Here is a 21680-nt window from a genome sequence, read left to right on the forward strand (position 1 = left end):
CCCTATCAATTCCTTTATTCTCCCCAGTCTAATGCCTCATCTGCCCCCCACCTCAATTCCTCATTAACCAATATACCCCACCCCATTCTCTCATCCCCCCTAGTCTTAAGCCTCATCAGAGCCCCAATTACCTGCCCGTCCCCTTATCCCAATATAACCCCACATCTTCTCCCAAACACCCATCCAATTCCACTTTCATCTGCTCCCCAACCTCAATTCCCGTCCGATTCATCCCCACCCCAGACTAATACCTCATCAGCACCCCCAATTGATTCTCTAAGTCTATATAACCCTCTATATATCCCGGCGTTTCCTCCCAAACCAACTGATGCCTCATGTGCTGCACAATCTCAATTCCTCCTTATTCTCCAATATACTCCCACCCCATTCCCTTATGCCCTCAGTACAAAGCTTCATTAGCTCCCCAACCCCCAAACCAATTCCTTATCCCCAGTAAACCCCCCACATCTCCTCACAAACCCTCCCATCCAATTCCCTTATCCCCCAGTGTAAAGCCACATCAGCACCCCAACCGTCCAGCTCCTTGTCCCCCAATGTAACCCTAATCTGTCCCCAAATCCTTGTCCCCCAGTCTAATATCTCATGTGTCCCCGAAATCCTTGTCCCCCAGTCTAATGTCTCATCTGTCCCCCAAATCCTTGTCCCCAATCTAATGTCTCATGTGTCCCCCAAATCCTTGTCCCCCAGTCTAATATCTCATGTGTCCCCCAAATCCTTGTCCCCCAGTCTGTCTCATGTGTCCCCCAAATCCTTGTCCCCCAGTCTAATGTCTCATGTGTCCCCCAAATCCTTGTCCCCCAGTCTCATGTCTCATGTGTCCCCCAAATCCTTGTCCCCCAGTCTGTGTCCCCCAAATCCTTGTCCCCCAGTCTAATGTCTCATGTGTCCCCCAAATCCTTGTCCCCCAGTCTAATGTCTCATCTGTCCCCAAATCCTTGTCCCCCAGTCTAATGTCCCATGTGTCCCTGAAATCCTTGTCCCCCAGTCTAATGTCTCATGTGTCCCCCAAATCCTTGTCCCCCCAGTCTAATGTCTCATGTGTCCCCCAAATCCTTGTCCCCCAGTCTAATGTCCCATGTGTCCCTGAAATCCTTGTCCCCCAGTCTAATGTCTCATGTGTCCCCCAAATCCTTGTCCCCCAGTCTAATGTCCCATGTGTCCCCCAGTCTAATGTCCCATGTGTCCCCGAAATCCTTGTCCCCCAGTCTAATGTCTCATGTGTCCCCCAGTCTAATGTCTCATGTGTCCCCCAAATCCTTGTCCCCCAGTCTAATGTCCCATGTGTCCCCCAAATCCTTGTCCCCCAGTCTAATGTCCCATGTGTCCCCCAAATCCCTGTCCCCCAGTCTAATGTCCCATGTGTCCCCCAAATCCCTGTCCCCCAGTCTAATGTCTCATGTGTCCCCCAAATCCTTGTCCCCCAGTCTAATGTCTCATGTGTCCCCCAAATCCCTGTCCCCCAGTCTAATGTCTCATGTGTCCCCCAAATCCCTGTCCCCCAGTCTAAAGTCCCAGTCCCTACACCAGACACTTGGCCGCCACACTGTCACTAACCCCAAATTTGTTTCCCATTGCAAATAATTGTTCCCCAGTCTGAATCTTCAGATTCTCCCCAAATCCTAATCCAGGAGCCCCTTGTATCTCCTCCCTCTTATCTGTCCCCCCAGTGTAAATCCAGAGACTCCAGACTGCTGAGCTACCCGACCCCGACTGACCCCGATACCGGACTCACATCCCTCACTTTCCTTCCCTTCTACACAATCTCCTGTATCTTCTCCCAAAGCTTCCCCGGCCCCGCCCCTCTCCTCTCCCGGCCAGTCAGAGAGCGGCAGGAGCAGCAGCAGACGGGAAGGAGGCGCGGCAGAAACTACAAGTCCCGACATGCCCCGCGGCAGAGCAGCCGCAGACACAGGCTGGGCTTGAGTAAAACAAAAGAGTTTCCCGCACGCTGGTTCGGTCCAAGCTGTGGGCGTGGCTTGGGGGCCGGGGCTGTGTCTGGGGATCGCGTTCCTCGGGCCCAGGGTGGGCGTGGCCAGGCAGGAGGGGGCGGAGCCCAGACTCCCCATTCCCCCGTCTCTGTGTGTGTCTCACTCCTGTGCTGGTGAGTGTGTTTCCCCTTCTTTGTTCCCCAGTCTTTGTTATTAGCCATGCCGAGCCTGCTGCTCTCAGGGATGATGGAGAGGAATGGGACGGTGCAGCTGATGGCAGATCTGGCCGGGAAGGAGCGGGTGGTGCTGGAGGATGAGCGGGCTCTGCAGATCGCGCTGGACCAACTGTGTCTGCTGGGACTGGGGGAGACCGAGGAGGAGAACAATAACAACAGTAACAGTAACAGCAGCAACACCGGCAGCAGCACCGGCAGCAACGGCTCCGGACACCCCCACAAGGGCGAGACCAAGTTGTGTTCCCTGTACAAAGAGGCAGAGCTCCGGCTCAAGACTTGTAACACTACCGAGTGTGTCCCGGTGCCCAGCTCCGAGCACGTGGCCGAGATTGTGGGGAGACAAGGTAAGTGGCTGCTGCTGCTGGGGGAGGGGCACCTCTCTTCTGCCCTCACCTGTGTCCTCACCTGTAGCCTCTTACTTCTACCCCTATACCCCCCCTACTTGTACCCCTATACCCTCCCAATGTCCCTATCCCATTCCCAATGTTGCACCCCTATCCCATTCCCGGTGTTACACCCCTATCCCAGTCCCAGTGTTGCACCCCTACCCCATTCCCAATGTTGCACCCCTACCCCATTCCCAATGTTGCACCCCTACCCCATTCCCAATGTTGCACCCCTACCCCATTCCCAATGTTGCACCCCTACCCCATTCCCAATGTTGCACCCCTACCCCATTCCCAATGTTGCACCCCTACCCCATTCCCAGTGTTGCACCCCTATCCCATTCCCAGTGTTGCACCCCTATCCCATTCCCAGTGTTGCACCCCTATCCCATTCCCAGTGTTGCACCCCTATCCCATTCCCAGTGTTGCACCCCTATCCCATTCCCAATGTTGCACCCCTATCCCATTCCCAGTGTTGCACCCCTATCCCATTCCCAGTGTTGCACCCCTATCCAATTCCCAATGTTGCACCCCTATCCCATTCCCAGTGTTGCACCCCTATCCCATTCCCAATGTTGCACCCCTATCCCAGTCCCCATATCTCTTCTTCGCATGATTTCCTGGAACATTGAAACATTGTTCCCTGAAACTCCTTCTTGTTTCATTGTATCAACTCCCAACTCCCTGCTCTTGTCTCTAGAGATTTCACATTTTGTGCCGTCGCTGCATCTCACCCCCTTTCTTCTCCCAAACAAAAGAACCCGAGTGCCGAAACTCCTTGAGCCCCCCACTCTGTGCCGAGCCCTTATCCGGAGCCCTTTTCTGCAGTCTCGGGGCCCGAGTCCTTTTGTTTGGGATGATGAGACTTTTTGTCACACCCCCCAGTGATGGAGATGCAGAAATATGACAAATATCACATGTGCCCTTTGTGTTCCCCGGGGAGGGAGAAGCTCAGCCGCTGCTTTTGTCTTTTCCTTTCAATTTAACCATTTTGCTTTTATGGCAAATCTTATATTTTTTTCTTTTTATTCTCGGTGGGTGAGATTTGTGTTTCCCCTTTAATTCCTTGAAGTCTCTGCAAAGCTTTAGTGTTGTGTATTGTTGTGTGTCGTTGTGTATTGTGGAGTGTGAGCGAGTCCCTTTGTCTGGCTCCTCAGCACATGGAGCAGCAGATACTAAAGTTTATATGAGGATACAATAAGCACAATATCTGCTGCTCTCACTTCTCTGCATAGGGACATGCGTCGTCTATACGTGATCCCTCATACCGGACATTATTAGTATTATTAGTATTATTATTAGTAGGTAATTGCAGAGGTGCTTCTCTTTGTTTAGGCTGGGGGTCTGTAGGGCAGGGGGCTTTGCTCCGAGCAACTTATCATGTGACTCAGCAGGACTTGCTGCACTTAGTTGGTTGGGTTGTGTCTCCGCTTGGAATTCGGCTTTGTTCTCTGCTCGAATGATTATGCGAGTTATAGAGGAGGCTTACACACACACACACACACACACACACACACACACACACACACACAAAAATAAAAATGGATACCACACCCACTTTCCCCTGAGTCTCTGGACTCAAGACTCTCTCCTGGAGCAGTAATGGGGTGCACTCCTATACCTGCCAATTGTCCCCTCCGTTGCATAGACACATGTTCTTGGGGTAACCCAACTCCCGTGGGATGTGCTGCTTTGTTCAGCCGTCAATGTGTGATAGATGAGATGCTCTAGAATTATGTCTGATACAATGTAGCTGTCCTGTTGTGATATGGACTGTGACCCACAGAGCTTGCAATCCAAGGGAAACAGCCGAGGGGTGTAAAGTCACCGTCAGATGTTTTTTTTTTTTTTTGCCTTAAATGATAAGCGCAAGGGTGACCTCCGGGTAAACTCTCCGGAGCAGATGGCACCAGCGGGTGCCTGGGGTAAATATTCAAATAATAACGGGTTGAACTTGACTTTTTCTGTGGCCCTTTATTTTGACACTTAGAGGCAGGAGGGCCCCATTGCCCCCATTGCAAGGTTTCAGAAGTTTGGTGGGTGTGTGAGCAGTACAACAACGACCACGTTCTCCCAAATAGCAGAACAAAATGCTAGCGCTCTAGCTGCCCATCTAGTCCTGTCTTACACCCCAAATACTCCCTGCAGCCTCAGCCCTCACACCCCAAATACTCCCTGCAGCCTCAGCCCTCACACCCCAAATACTCCCTGCAGCCTCAGCCCTCACACCCCAAATACTCCCTGTAGCCTCAGCCCTCACACCCCAAATACTCCCTGCAGCCTCAGCCCTCACACCCCAAATACTCCCTGCAGCCACAGCCCTCACACCCCATTAGTGGGTCAGGCACCTTGAAAGAGCAGAGTTCAGTTTTCGCAGGAGGTGCTGGGGATGTGGATACAGTCGACCAATAGTAACGTTTGAGACTTGATATGTTGGCACCGTTGAGGGGTCCTATTTAGAGCTTAATGGGTTGAGCAGAAAGGGGGGGGGAATGATTCTCTGCGGATATTTGTAGCAGGGGGTCGGTGTGACCCTTCCAGTTCTAGTGATGCCCCCCATGTTGGAAACTGGTCCCCTAACAAACCCCTCGGTGCACAACATCACTTCTCTTTGCCTTTTGTGTGAGAGTCTGACTACACCACTTGGGGTCCGACTGTTCGTTTGCTGCACCTCCAATTAATCTGCTGCTGATTTGGGAGATGTTTCCAAACCCTGTTATGAGATAAAAACCAGAGATTTTATTGGGGGGTGTCAGGCTGTAGGACTGAACCCAAGAGGCAGCACCCGCCACCAAATAAACTTGAATTACAGCCCCCACGACCTGTCAAGTCTTTGTTCAGTCCGACACGTGCTCCGCGCATTGTTACGGGCTCCTTGTAAATAAAAGTGATATCGCCGTGGCGATAAACGCCCCAGTACCCCCCCTCTCTTCTTTTTTTAACATGTTCCCTTAATCTGTAAAGACTCGGCTTGAGCAGGGGGTGTGTGTGTGGAATCCCAGATGGAGGGGTGTGATTGGCAATGGCTGGAGAGAAAGCGAGTCTGTACCCAACGCGTTTTGGGCAGAATAAAGGGACTCACTGAAAGTGCTTGTGCTTCTCACCTGGGGTATCACTTTTGGGATTTATTATGTCACGGGGCTGCTGTGCTTTCTGGCAACTCAACTGGAGGCATTTGTTTGTAGTCTTGCCCAGGCAACGTGCCTCTTGGCTAACTGTTTGGGGGGCAGAGCCGCAGCCGGGGGGTTTGGGATAATTGCGTCGGCGGTTGTTATACGAAATGGACTTGTTCAATAATCCAGAAATGTGGCGAGAGGGGGAGCAGGAGGGAAGGCTGGGGGGGAGCAGACAGTGTGGCGGTGGGGTTTTTGTGTGCTGGGTGCAGGGGATTGGTCGGGAGATACCTGTGTGTCTATGTGTGTGTCTGTGTGTCTATATGTGTCTGTGTGTGTGTGTCTATGTGTGTCTATATGTGTCTGTGTGTGTGTGTCTGTGTTTGTCTATATGTGTCTGTGTGTGTGTGTCTATATGTGTCTGTGTGTGTGTGTCTATGTGTGTGTCTGTGTGTCTATATGTGTCTGTGTGTGTTGTTAGTGTGAAACAAGAGGCTGCCGCATGTCTCAGTGCAGGAAGTGGTGTTTGCTGGTTTCTTTGTGTAGAACGACACAGACTTTACCTACACCGTGTGCCACAGACATGTACAACCCTCTGCCTGCGCTTTTGTCTGCAACAACCACAACAGACCCCCCAGTCCCCTCTCCTGCCCAATGGGGCTCATTGTTTTCACTCCTATTCTCATTCCACCTTCTCAATGAACCCCTTTTGGCCCAGAAAAAGTAAAATATTTTTGAATCACGTGAAAAATGTGACATTTTAAAAGACAACGGAATTTAACCCTTTCCCAGTGCGCTCGGCGAAGAGGGGGGCGGTTTTGGCGCAGAAGCAATTCCGCAGGGTTCCTGAGAGGAACCGTAAATTATCTTGGCTCCCCAATTATTCCTCAAACGATAAAAGTGCAACAAAATTGAAGTGCAGCGTCAAGGGGGGTTAACTCACTGCCAGGCAAAATCTGCTTTAAACCTTTTTTTACATTTTAATCTGATTTTTTTTTCCGTTTTTTTGCGAAACAACCCAGGGGCAAGTGGGGGTTTTCTATAACTTGCGGGCGGCAAATAAAGAAGCGGGCATGCGGGCAATGGTGGCTGTATGTGGTGGCGCAGATGCGCATGTTGTTGCAATAATAGTTGTTGGGGGGTGTGGCCCTCTGTTTTACTGTCTCCTCGGAGCGTGCCTGCTTTACAAAGACTGCAAGGCAGAGGGTCAAATCCAGAGACAAAAAGATCATTCCGACCTCCCTCCAATAAAAAGAGAGAATTCTCTGCATTCAACATGTTACTGAATGTGGAATCGTTTCTGCGCCCATGTGCCAGTCGAGGTGGGCGTGACGCGGCATCTTCTGCACCCGTTAAATCCAAAATGATGATTTTAATAGAAAAGGGATGTATTTATAAAGAGATTTAATGTGTTATTGATGAAAGCGTTGGCAGGGAGTGGACAAATTGAGTACAAAAGGTATATAGTGTATTGTGCAACAATAATTAGATGTTTGACATCAACCTCCCGCTTTAGTGGTGGGAGTTGTAGTCACTCAATAAGTAACCGTTAATCCCTTTCTTTCCATCAATTTTATTTTCTGCCCAGATTAGGGCCCCAACTTGGGGCCCCTGGTCTGTCGCCCCAGCCCTGGAATGTATCTGGAGTGGGTTTTGTGAGAGCGCTTGGAACTTGTTGAAGCAGAACTGGAGGCGCGGAATGACTTGAGCAACACACAAAGCTCTTTCTAGGAATCTGGGGTGGCACCAGTTTGTAGAACGTGCCCGGAATTCTGTTCCACCTTGAGTACTTCAGAGAGAGAGAGAGAGAGAAGCTGGAGCTGCCACTCTAAATACGCTGCTACATCAGAAACTTTTCAGATTTTTAGGGCCATTTGTATTAGGGACCCCAAACCCACAAACACACACACAATGGGCTCCGCGTCGGCACATCTGCAGCCCCTCTTATAAATCTGGGAGCAATGCCTGCCCCCGTCATCTTCCTGATTTTATTGGCGCATGGAATGGGCGGTGGCATTGTGGGGCGTGACGGCCGCTGGCAGAGTGGGAGCCTCACGCGTTTTTTTCCGAGCAGGCGCAGTGTTGGTAAACACACGGCACGCTTAGTGGGGACCAAAGTGCTGATAATGGGAAGGAGGGACGCTCGCTGCAGTTTGGCTTAACTCGTTTTGGGTGGAATGGAGAGAACCAATCAGATCTCTCCAGAAAGACGCCGCTGGCTCAAGCGGGGCAACCGTCTCCTGAGTGGGGTAATGGGGGGGTGCATGGACTCAATGTTGGGGTCACCAGCACTTTATGGCACACTGCATTTATTCTTTATATGGCGTTAACATATTCCGTAGCACCTTACAGGCATTATACATTGGTACCTGCCCCAGCAGAGCTTACAATCTAATGTTAACCCCTTCATCTCGAGACAAGTCTAAAAAGCATTAGCCTGTTCCAAAGGGGGAGGGATCATTCCATCTCTAAATCAAATAATTCTTATGTTCGACAGGTTCCCCTGGGAATTATGGGTAGAGTTAATCGCAATTAAAGTGAAATAGCACCCAGCATGTTATCCGTTCCTATTGTACCTTGTGCGCTTTTTGTGATGGGCGGCCCACTCTCCATGGGGCTAAGTGATCTAATTTGAGCTTAAATCCAATTTCACCGATAGCCATTCCATGTGGGTGTTGCAACTGGGCCCTAGAGTGGACTACTGAGCTTGGCAGATTTAGATGCCGCATATCATATGTACAAAGTATAGGTTACCAGTTTTAATAAGTCAAGGGCCAAAAATATTTTGAGCTGCACCATTCTATACAAAGGGATATTTGAATGTTACTTTACATCCAGAATAAATAGGACCATTATTCTTAAGATTAGAAGTCTTCACAATACTTTCCAGTTAAAGGCAAACTCCGCCCAAAAACTCTTTCTTTGCCTGATGAAAGAAAATATAATCCTGAGCAACTTCCCAGTTTCCATTGATCAAAAATTCTCAATGGTTTTAGAATTACGTGCAAATGTAAGTGCAAATGTAAGTGCAAGTGCGCGGCCATTTCTCTACTCCCGGGTCTGACACAATAAAACAATGTTACAAAACTCGGTTTCTCCAGCAAGGACTCGGCGGCTGCTGTTACATTGTTTCTAAAGTCACAGCAGGGAACAGAAATGGCCGGACTGGCAGAGCTTTCAGTAACGACGACATTCACAAATAACTTTCAAATCATTCAGAATTTTTAATGAATGTCTATTGGGAAGTTGCTGAGAATTGTATTTTTTTTTCATTTGGCAATAAAAGCCGTTTTTGATGGAGTTCCCCTTTAAGGGGCTGGTTATGTATTTATAGCAGAGATTAGGTAGAGCTTTTATACAAGGTTCCCTCCATGTCGGAGAGAGAATTTGTGCAGAAGTCATTACTTTGAGAGCAGAGGGGATAACTCTGCCTTTTTCTGTAGTTGTTATTCTCCAACACAAAACAGGGTGTCGTTTCCCTCAACACTTGGGAATGGCTGTTTCTGGGTCCCCACAATTGTAACTCCCAATGCTGCTTCACCCATGAGCGTTAATCAGAATAAATTCACTGAGATCTGACGACCCTAAGCTCTTAACTAATTAACCCCATCAAATAAGCTCATAAATGCACCTTCTGTCCTAAGAGTCCAGTTGACTTTAGAGATTCCTAATTCTTTCACCTTTCCATAACTTCCTTGAGGACAAGGAGGGGAGCGGGTGCTGCAGTGCTGGTGCTCAGGGTTTGGTACGTAGGACATATGGTGGATGCGTCATGTGTTGCCGTACGAGAAGTGTGGTCATCTGGACAGTGCGCCCTCTCTAGCTCCCGCTGGTGAACAGTTACTTGCCCCCGTGCCATCCATACAGCCGGGACACTGTGCCCATCTCATTCCAACGTTGGGCCTTCTCTGCCTCCTTCATCATTTTGTACCAACATTTTGGCTAAAAGTTTCTCAAACACCCTCTTGAGATTTAGGGTAAATTATTGGGACAAAAGAAATGCTGCCGTGACACCGATACTTGAAACCCACCCCCATTGACCCCTGGTGAAAGGGACCCTTTGCATTTTTGGACGTGCCTTCTATTTTTTTTTTGTCTTTCCCAACTCATTTGGGAGTAAGAGGAGATTGGGTTACGGAGCTGGAGAGACGGTGATAGTTTCAGACAAAGGGAATCCCTCTGAGAGAACGAGGCCATGTGCCCAAATACAAGAGGCAGTTACCCACCAGCACCAGAGGAGGAGGAGGAGGAGGGAGTTGAGGGATGAGAGACAGGAGAAGAGGGTAGGTTTAGATTCCCAATGCAGGAGGTAATAAGCTTCTTTTTTTCCCCTTTTGCTCTCTATTGGAGGACCCCACCCATTCTCATCTTATTCCCCTCAGAATCCTCATCTTGTTGATCTCCCCTTGGCTGAGGTCCAAGGCCGCATTAGGCCAATTTTAGCATTTAGAAACAACACGACCAGGAGCCTCCTCTCTCTCTCTGTCTCTGTGCATCTGTCAACTTGAGGATTCCAAATCCCCTTGGTCCCGTCCTTTTCTTCCATTCAATGTTCTTGGAAACATTTGGCATGGCGTTGGAGGCCGATCAAGTCCCCCCCTCTGATTTATAAAGGATGACTGATCCCTCTAGACCAGGAGTGCCCATACTTTACTAATGTGAAGTCTACTTTTAGTCATGTTGTCCCATCACAATCTACATCCATTAAAGCATTGTTAGCATTCGGTTCCATGGAAATTATTGCTTAAATATTATATTGATTTGTGAGAGCATTTCTATTGTTATATTTAATAAACAACTATTTCTCATGTAACATTAACAGAATAAATATCTGAAATAAAGCAGGAGGGTGATTTAGACAAGCTGTTTGTTGAGATCTACTGATCACCAGCTAAAGGTCTACTGCTAGATCCCGATCTACCCTTTGGGCTCCCCTGCTCTAGACAGCCCAAATGTCCTCCCGAAGCCTCCCTTACATGCACGCCCCCCAATTCCTATTGTTAAGATGTCACTGAATATTCAGTTCTAAATTTAAAGGGGTTGACGCCCAAAACAGGCCAACACGGTGTAACGATTTGACTCCACTATAACATTTTTTAGGTTGAACCATGAGGCCTCCCTTACACCTGTCTATGGAATTATGTTGTGTTTCCAACACTCCAGTGTCAATGACCAATATGTTTATCACTTATTCAGGGAAATCTTTCTTGTCCACGCGCAGCCACTAAATATCAGTCCATCAAATCTGTCAATCATGGAGAGCACTTGCAATGCATCTGACAGTTTAGCTCCTTGACACCCTCAGACGCTCGTTCTCTTATCACCGTTGGAACATCCCTTGTCCATCTTTTCTTTTTAGGAAACTTTAGATTTTGTGGCTGAATTTGAATTTCAGTCGGAAGCGTGGACAGTACCAGCGCTTATGTTGGTGGAGGTCAATTGTCTGTTTTTCTAGAATAACTAAAAATAGTTTTTGAAAAAGTGAGAGAAGACCTGGCCACCGCATTGGCCGTACTCTCCCCCATCACATGGAATAGGGCTAAATCCTATGTAAATGTTGAAAAAGAACTAGATCTGTCTGACCTTCTTCTAACCATCTAACAAAATTAGAGAGACCACCCATTTTATTCCTAGAAATAAGACTCTTATCTCTCAAGTTTTTGGGGAACATGTCGGAGCTGACGTCTTCTAACCATCTAACAAAATTAGAGAGACCCTCCTTTTTATTCCTAGAAATAAGACTCCTCATCTCATGAGTTTTTAGGGAACATGTCGGAGCCCTGAGAGCATTGCAAGGCCCTAATATATAGAATAGAGTACCAAGAAGCCCCCGTCCCGGCGTTGGAACAAGAATCTGGGAAAGGCTTTTGTGAAAGGTCCGTGCCCCCCGCACACCCTCCCCAAGAGAATGGGGCCTTTTCAGAAGGGATTATTACAAGTGAGACCCACAGTCCATTGCAGTTAACACCTTCATTGCCTGGGCCGTATCTTGTATCAGCCGATACTCAGCCTTTCCGACCATTTTATGCAGGAATCGCACCACCTACAGAACCAGCTCCCAAAAATGGTTAAGCCTGCGAGGCGCAAACAAAGAGACGAGAATCATAATAGATATCATTTTTTTTCCATTTTGTATTTTAGATATTTTGTATATGGGATATTTACTATTTTAGATATTTTATACTTTTAGTATCTTAGATATTTGGTATATTAGATATTTAGTATATTGGATTTTTAATCTATTGGGGCAGAATTGAAAACATTTGAAAACATCTAAAATTTAAAACAGTTATTTAAAAAAAATCAAATTGGAATTAATTGTGCTCATGTTTGTCTCGGTCAATTATTTATAATAATATTTTCTGGCAGCTTTCCCCTTTCTCACGGGCTGATGTTGTTCATGTAGCGCTGCCATATAGGCTCACGACATAATTAGAAAGGTAGAACTGAGCCGGTATATATAGTTGCCATTATCGGTACCATAATGAAGGAGTCTCCCAAAAAACTGCACATATTACTGAAATGTTTCAACTATGTTATGTAAGAGGAAAGCTTCTTATAATCCATGTGTAATGGGAGACCCTGCTCCAAGGAGCTTACACTCTAGTGGTATAATGGGAGACCCTGCTCCAAAGAGCTTACACACTAGTAGTATAATGGGAGACCCTGTCCCAAGGAGCTTACACTGTAGTAATATAATGGGAGACCCTGCTCCAAGGAGCTTACACTCTAGTGGTATAATGGGAGACCCTGTCCCAAGGAGCTTACACTCTAGTAATATAATGGGAGACCCTGCTCCAAGGAGCTTACACTCTAGTGGTATAATGGGAGACCCTGTCCCAAGAAGCTTACACTCTAGTAATATAATGGGAGACCCTGCTCCAAGGAGCTTACACTCTAGTGGTATAATGGGAGACCCTGTCTAAAAGGAGCTTACACTCTAGTAGTATAATGGGAAACCCTGCTCAAAGGAGCTTACACTCTAGTGGTATAATGGGAGACCCTGCCCCAAGGAGCTTACATTCTAGTAATTTAATGGGAGACACTGCCCCAAGCAGCTTACACTTTTTTGTAATGTCAGGCTCTGTCCCAAGGAGCTTACAATCTAGTAGTATAATGGGAGACCCTTCCCCAAGTAGTTTACAGTTTAGTTCTCTAATGGAGTCCCCCTCTAGTATCATGAGTGACCTTATCCAAAGGAGTTACACTCTAGTAGTATAATGGGAGACACTGCCCCAAGAAGCTTGCACTCTTGTGGTATAATGGGAGAACTTGTCCCAAGGAGCTTACATTCTAGTAGTATAATGGGAGACACTGCCCCAAGGATCTTACAATCTAGTGGTATAATGGGAGGTCCTGCCCCAAGTAGTTTACAGTCTAGTTCTCTAATGGAGCCCCTCCCCCCAAAAGAGCTTCCACTCTGTTGATATAATGGCATACCTTGTCCTAAGGAGCTTATACTTTAATAGTATAATGGGAAACACTGCCCGAGGAGCTTACACTCTAGTGGTATAATGGGAGACCTTGTCCCAAGGAGCTTGCACTCTAGTAGTATAACGAGAGACACTGCCCCAAGGAACTTACACTCTAGTGGTATAATGGAAGGTCCTGCTCCAAGTAGTTTATAGTTCAGTTGGAAGTCCCTGTTCTCTAATGGAGTCCCTAACCCAAAGAGCTTACACTCTATTGATATAATGGGAGATCTTGGGCCAAGGAGTTTATACTCTTGTGGTATAATGGGAGACTGTACCCCAAAAGAGCTTACACTCTATCCCTGTTCTTTTAGACTTATTTAGTAGCCTAGTTTTGGGGTATCTGTGTTTACGGTTATAAAGCTAAAATGTAAGGCATCAATCTGAGCTAAAGAGCTGCCGGGAACTTTGCCATAAATCATGACTCAACTGCCGTTTATTGTCAGGAAGGAAGAGCCCAAAAGTCACATGACTGCGAGGAAACTGTTTGCTGCGTTCATGCTAGAAGAATAATATCAGTAATATACTTGTGTGGGTGCAGAATATTGTCAGGTACAAATAGTAATTATAAGAGATATCCCTCATATGTAGGACGTGCCAGTGCCTTCACTGATTCTGTTGTACCATGTGATACATGATGGGCGGAGCTCAGACTATGGGAATAAGTGACTAATTATCACAAGCAATGTATAATTATTCATGATTATGTTAAAGGGGCCCCGCAGTGATATCTGGTTCAATGCTTATTGCTCCCGGGGTGATTACTTGCCCCTTCTCTGGGCAGAGAGAGGTGGAAGGTAACCCACCTATAAGTGCCTCGGGCCTCATTATTCTACAGGAGGATGAATGTAGATTTGCTAATTCAGGTTTATGGGGTATTGGGGGGTCCCCACATGCTGGAGGGGGTGCTGTCACCTTACCGTAACAACTCGGTGCTAATAAAGCGGATTCATGTGAGCGGCGCAGGGACCCATGTGAGACTCCGACAGACAATGGTCTCTTTGTTTGGGATCCAGCCACTTTCTGGCCAAGGGGAGGGGATTAATAGCCCCCCCATGTGGGCAGGGTTCACTCACCTAGTTGGCTGTAAACCCTCTCACTGCCAGGTAGTCAGTCATGGAGCCAAGAGCTGCAACTGTCACGTGGGCCTCCCAGCAGTGCAGAACTCCCCCCGACCCAAGCTTTGGATTCTGTCAGAACCTGCACCATTAAAAGACCACATTGCTGTATCCCATTTCATGCCAACCTGGAGTTGAAAGGATGACTCCACTCCTTGGGCTGCTCCCCTCCCCAAAGTTAAATCCCCCCTCCCCCACCTTAGGTTATACCAGTTCTCTAAAACCATTATTTGCTTTGTAAATGTGGGCCCTACAGCCCCAGTGTAACTTGAATGGCTGCCTCCCCTGGCACCGAAGAATAGTTTTGGGTTTAACAATAACGGGGTACCAGAATGGGCCCTATTAATTTGGGGTATTGATGAGCCTGTGAGACTGTAAAATGTGTGCAATGTTATATGTCAGGCCCAGGGCTCGGGGTACAGAACATGGGAGTTGCATATTCCCTGGCCTCCCCCTGTAAGCTGCCATGAGAATGTTCTCATCCCACCCACTGCTTGAGTCACAGACTTCCTGCCCCTCCCCTGTAACTTGTCATCAGAGTGTTCTAGTTCCACCTACTGTTTGAACTACAACTTCCTGCCCCTCCCCCTGTAAGCTTCCATTAGAGTTTTCTAGGGTTCGGGAGAGAAGAACATATTTTAGTGCTCTGTTTCTGCAATTATGGGTGAGAAAGTTGTTTAAATTAATTTTCTGCTGTGATCCCACTATTATGTGTGGGGGTAATGAAATGTTCTTAATCTATTTTCTGCAGTGATCACACTAGCAAGTCTGGGGTTAATGCAAAGCTCTGAATCCATTTTCTGTAGTGATTTTAATGGCATTTGTGGGGTTAATGAATTGCTCATCCTTTTTGTGCACTGATCTTACTGGAGTGTGTGGGAACAGTGTTCTGTGACCTCTGATCTTACTGGTATGTCTTGGGTTAATGTAATGATCTGTATCCATCCTCTGCAGTGATCATACTGGCATGTTTGGGGTTAATGCAATGCTCATTACCCATTTCATGCACTGAATCATTTACTGCAATAATCATACTAACATGCGTGGGATTAATGCAATGCTCTGAATCTGTTTTTTGCAATTATTTTACTGCCATGTCTAGGGTTAACGCAACACTCTTATCAAATTTCTGCAGTATTCTTACTGGCATTTCTGGGGTTAATGTGATGCTCATTATGTTTTTCTGCAGTGATCTTATTGGCGTGTCTGGGGTTAATGCAATGCTGTGACTCCATCTTTTGCAGTGAGCTTTCTGGCATGTCTGGGGTTAATGCGGGGCTCATGATCATATTTCTGCAATATTCTTACTGGCATGTCTGGGAGTAATGCAATGTTCTAAATCGATTTTCTGCAGTGATCTTTCTGGCATGTCTGGGGTTAATGCAGTGCTCATTATCAAATTACTGTAGTAGTCTTAATGGCATATCTAGGGGTAATGCAATACTCTAAATCTATTTTCTCCAGTCACCTTACCGGGTTCTTCTCTTTCTCTTTCCAGGTTGCAAGATCAAAGCACTACGAGCCAAAACTAACACCTACATCAAGACGCCGGTACGAGGTGAAGAGCCAGTGTTCATGGTGACGGGTCGCAGAGAGGACGTGGCCATGGCTCGGCGGGAGATTATTTCCGCCGCTGAGCACTTCTCTATGATCCGAGCATCTCGTAACAAGGCCGGCACAGCATTCGGCAGCGCCCCTACCCTTCCCGGGCAAGTCACCATCCGTGTACGAGTCCCTTACAGGGTGGTTGGCCTAGTGGTGGGACCCAAAGGAGCCACAATCAAAAGGATTCAGCAGCAGACAAATACTTATATAATCACCCCAAGTCGGGACAGGGACCCCGTGTTTGAGATCACAGGGGCCCCCGGGAATGTGGAGCGGGCGAGGGAAGAGATAGAGACCCACATCGCAGTGCGCACTGGTAAAATTCTAGAATACAACAATGAGAATGACTTCTTGTCTAGCAGCCCAGACTCTGGAATGGAAAGTCGGTACCCGGAGAACTGGAGGGTGCATGGAACTGCTACTGGGTGCAAGCCCCTGTCCACCTTTCGCCAAAACAGCCTGGGCTGCATCGGAGATTGCCCACCAGAGCCCGTGTACGAGACCCCGAGGCTAAATGATCAAAATGATTTCAACTACGGCTATTTGTTCCCCAACTACAAGCAAGAGGTATACTACGGTGTGGCAGAGTCTGGGGGACCGATGTGGGGGGGACAGGAGAACACCAACCCTGCCCCTGGTATCTTTACAAAGCAGCAACGTTCTGGGAGCAGCGGCAGTGTGCAGACCACCACCACCCAGCGTTCACCAGAAAACAGCCTTAGCACCCTGCAAAGAAGAAGCCAAGGGGAAGCTCTGCCCGGCTTCACCAAACTCGCCGCCACCCGGACCTCTATCTCTGGAAGCCGGGAGTGCATGGTGTGTTTTGAGAGTGAGGTCACGGCTGCACTGGTGCCCTGTGGGCACAACCTCTTCTGCATGGAATGTGCCGTGCGCATCTGTGAAAGGAACGAGCCTGAATGTCCAGTTTGCCACTCGTCGGCAACTCAGGCCATCCGAATATTTTCTTAAAGAGAGACACAGTGGGTGAGGGGGTGGGAGAGGGTGGGAAAATGTGGACTCTTGGTGCATAGAGGTCAAAAGACAATATCTCAAAATTCCTCAAAAAACAAGGAAGGATTGCCCCCTTCTGAGGGAAAGTCTTGCAGACAGAACCTTTATTTTGGCAAGGCCATTGGGGGGGAGGTACGAAAGACTCAAACACACAGTTGTTTACTGGATATTTAGAGGACTCCACTTTACCCGCTCTTATTTTGCGGTATTGCCACCCATTGATCTGGATATCGATGTCTTCAAACCAGGTCATTGATAAAAAAAAAGTGCTTTTCAAGAATATGTTTAGGCAAGTTTATCGAAGCATGGGAAGAATCGAGATCAGGGAAGAACCAAGGAGGATGGGTTTGCTCTTCGGATATTGGAAAGAGTCGAGTCGCTCCAGCCGCTCCAACGTTTTAGTAGCTCCCAAACAGCCCTCTGTGTTTTTGTATGTTTTTTCTGTTACGGTTGTTGGTTTCGTCGACGACGTTTTACAAGGGAAAGAGTCAAATTTAAAAAAGTTCCGAATTGGTTGCAGTTTCACTCAAAATCAACAAATTTTAGAGGTTCCTGTAGACAAATGCTTAAAGTGAGGCCAGCTTTTGCCTTGTTCCGGTCACATTTCTTGGTGCACAGTTGGAGATAAGCCCCTCTCTGAAAGATGAGAGGGTAAGAAGGCAGAAGGGCTATATCAAAGGATATTATCTGCCTCTACTGATGGCAACATGGTGGGCACTCAGGGTTCAATTCAGGTCTCTCAGCGCTGGCATCAGCCGGCCTCATCTTCCTCATCACTACCTGGCTAATGGAATCTGTTTTTCATCAATAATTGCAAAAAAAAAAAAAAAGAATAATAATAATAAAACACAAACTGTTTATCAATCTCTGGGAACCTTCAACATGAGGACACAACGATTACCTCAAACTCAACTTACAAAGCAGCTAAATCAACTGTGCGCAGTTACAATGTCACGTGCTGTAATGTTTCACATTCAAACAAAATCCTGATGGATGTTAGGACCGCAATGGAAAAAAAAATCACAATAATCAGGACTTTGTGCATGTAGGAATTGTTTGGTTATTTTTTATTTTTTACGTGGCTCGGACTTGATTTTACTGTGCGCTGCAGTGGGGGGCACCCTTGCTTGACTTCCTCCAGAACCAACTGATTGCATTTTTTTGGGGGTGGGGGATGCTGACCATGCTGTCAATGTTCCACAAAAAAACAATTAAAAATATGAAAATTATTTTGCTTCCTGCTAAGCTGGACCAGAACATTTTACTAGGGAAAAAAAACAAAAATGTTGAAAAATGCAGATGTGCTGGACCAAAGTTACACACTCTAGGAAATGTCTAGTGGGCATCGGGTTCACTAATCTGCCCTTGTGAAGATATTTCAGAACATTGTGTTGAGTTTCCTCATCCAATACTGAACACGACATGAGGAGCTGTCTGACCAGGAATTTGGGATATTTCAAGATCGTTCCATTTACATAATTAACCCTCATTTATTCCAATTGGGGGAAAAAGGTTTTTTTGGTTTTTTTTTACATTTTAATTTATTTCATTATGTTGGTGCTTCCTGAATATTTAAATTTAACTCTCTGGCCAAATTATTTTGAAATCCCTTATGAAATAACATAAAAATCGAGGAATATCGATTGGGTTGGGTGGGAGGGTTTCATCGAATATCCCGTTCCCTGGTTCAATATGGAGACTATGGTCCATTTGCTGGACTGAGAGACATGTTAATCGCAGCCTTATTGTTGCCATTTTTGAAGGTGGGCTCCGTGATCTCCATCCCTACCAGAAGGCCTTGTTCCCCTCAGGACAATGGCTTCTTTGATTTTCTGGAAAGAAGGAGCCCATCTTGAATGCACCTTGCCCAATCCTGCTGCCCTAGCCAGTGAATAATGGAGGCCCAGCTATGACTCCCACTATTCTTCAAAAGCTATTCTTAACCAGGGGGCTCCCTTGTTGCTTTTTAGAGGGAACACTTGGAAATATTTTGGAAGGGTGGCGGGCTGAACAGTTCGGCCAGAATTTTAGAATGCCTTTATTTTATTGTCATAGTTTCAAACTATGTAGCATCCGTTGTTACAGTTTAGCAGTATTTGAGTTTCATTTTATTTTAGTTTTTATTTAAATATTTTGTTTTATACTAAAATGTAGCGATTTACTTGAGAAGAAGGGACCTTAAGTTAAAAAAAAAAAAAATCAAGTCAAATTTTGGCGGGCTGCTTACACAGTTTTGGAAGGGTGAGACAAGGCTCATGAAGTGACCAGTCTGAAGACTAGAAACTGTTTCTGAAAGTCTTTGGTGGGAATGTAACGCTTGCACTGAAGCATTCATCTCAGTAGAAAGGTCCTCAGACGCAGTGGTCCTCTCGAATGGAAGCATTGCATTGGGTTGCAGGCCCGGGGAGTTATCTCAGCACCCTTCTTTTCTCAAAGAGATCTTTCTTTAACAAAGGCAACCGATTTAGCCAACAATGTGGCTTTGAGGCAAGCTCTAAATTTTCTCAACGTGAATGTAATCTTCATGGTGTGAGCCACAATATATTGTACGGCGTTCATTGCTGGTGTCTGTAGTAGAGTTGGCATGAGTGGAGGACTGGCAGTGCATATCAACCAGATATTATTGCATTGTGCTTTCAATTGTTCGTTGGCAGAGCTGTCTTCAGAAGGTCACAGGGACATCTTCTTAGCGTCCCCACACTGGTGACTTTATTTGAAATGTAAGATACCAACAGTAGCGCAAGATTCTTTCCATGTTGCCCAACCTCCGTTGCTGTCTTCCTTGTTGAAGTGCACTTCCCAGCACTCACTCCTGATCAGATGTGTTGGTAGTAGAACCTTAGCAACAGCTGAAGGGCCATAGATCAATGGAGTCATCCTTTATATAAGGGACTTGACTCCTACTAAAGAAAGCTCTGTATGGTGGTTCCTCTTCAGCCAAACAAAGTATATTCTGATGCTGGAACTTTAGAGCACATTGAGTGGGGTATCAAAGATGGCAGGCTAAAAATGTTGCCTCTCATAAGTAGATTGATTAGATTTTTGCATTATTCATTGACCTTCTGTAAACCGGCTCTTCTGACCCCCCTAAAAATGCACAGTTTTGCCATTCGCAGAGGTATCCTAATATATTTATCTATGAGAAACCAAAACATTCTTATGGAATCATAAGAAGCAGCCCATTGTAACGCTGAGCCAGTTTACTTGCTTGGATTGGGGGGGAGGGGAAGAGTATTTGCTGGGGTTGGGTGGTGGGAACTAATTTATTTTAATTGTGGCTTACATGTAAGGAACTTTGCCGTCCATGAACCAAAATGAAATGGAGTCGTGAAGAAGTAGCATGTTACGGGAAAGAGTAGGGAAGCCAATCGATACTAAGCTCCGTTGGCCATGTTGAATTCATATATATATATATATATATATATATATATATATATATATATATATATATATATATATATAAATATATAAGGCACCTTTAATGGGGTCTCTCATGCCTCATTGCTGATCACCACTTAATCTCTATAACTCTTTGCCTGGGAGACACATGTTTTGTGTCAATACATTTCAGAATTCTATGTGAATCTAATAGGGACGCGGCATTTTGGAGTGTCTGTTACTGTTCATCCCGGTCTTGGGGGACTCCTTCATTAACCCTGAGATTGGGGGAGGGGTGTTAATACTGTCTCCAGAGGCCACAAAGACATATGGAATATAGACGTGAAGTTGAGAGCTATCCACTCAGGAAACGGATGGCTCGTTCTGGTACAAAATACAAGATACTATGTTGACTCTATGAAGATGAATGTAGGTGGAAGGGTAAAGACAACCCAACGTGATATAGTGGGGTGTCTGATTGGGGCAGCGGCCCATTTGTCCGTGATAGTGCTTCTGCAAAACTGGGGGTACAGCAGTGAGAATATGTGTCGGACACCCCAATCATGGGTATGGTTTCCAGTGACGGGATCCTTACTTCAAGTTCATTGAAGGCATTGCTTGATGCTGGCAGTGCCAACGGGAGGAATCTGTACAAAATAAAGTGTGATTCTGTGCAACACATCATGTCCGACTCGGTGATGTCGATCTACACCAGGAATGTCCAAACTGTTTCCAAGAAGCTGTTACTGCACTGAAACAACCCATTCCCAATGGGGCTTGGAACTCAACGATGACTAGACATGGACAGCTTGGCCACCCCCGGTGTAAATCCTTCAGATAAATCCATTCAGATGGGAGAGCTCAGTAGAATTTCATTATTTGCCACTAAAGGGTGACATTGGGCAAGTAGGTGTGACGTTGCCCAGTCTCCTGTCTTCGATGCCTTTAAGCATTTGATTGCTGGAGAGGACTGAGATGGATTGCCAAGCGGTTGTCTCCAAAGTCCTTCTTAACCCAAACTGCACCTATTCTCCCTTCAAACCCAATGCTTTTTTGCCATTTCCATTTCAGATTTAAATATCTTCATATGTTAACCCCCAGCCAGGGCTACAAAAATAGGCACTAAAAAAAGAGAAATTATAGAACAAAATACATATGACGCAAAAAAAAAAAAAATATACTGTGATATGATCATCAGAAATTATATAGAGAATAGTATGTATTATTCTACACAAAAAAAAAATTGTTTTATATTTGAGGAGCAGTATAAAAAAAATTGTTCCCTTTGCCCCACTATGGAGAAAAAAATAAGGTATTTTAAAGAAAGATTTTGGAAGGGAGAGAGTTTTTTTAATTATTATTTCAAATTCTATTCCTGACCTGTGAGGAGGCCAAGACTGTTAAAACAAACA

At 46.2% G+C, this 21680-nt stretch overlaps 1 non-coding gene across 1 annotated transcript; it reads left to right on the forward strand.

The window, feature by feature from the left end:
• The first annotated feature begins 1939 nt into the window (after positions 1–1939).
• mex3a.L lies at positions 1940–19769 on the forward strand. The gene is made up of 2 exons (XR_005963613.1): positions 1940–2529; positions 15773–19769. It is a non-coding gene; the product is annotated as a mex-3 RNA binding family member A L homeolog (transcript).
• Positions 19770–21680: the final 1911 nt, after the last annotated feature.

This window comes from Xenopus laevis, chromosome 8L (genome assembly GCF_017654675.1).
Source record: "Xenopus laevis strain J_2021 chromosome 8L, Xenopus_laevis_v10.1, whole genome shotgun sequence".
Lineage (NCBI taxonomy): Eukaryota > Metazoa > Chordata > Amphibia > Anura > Pipidae > Xenopus > Xenopus laevis.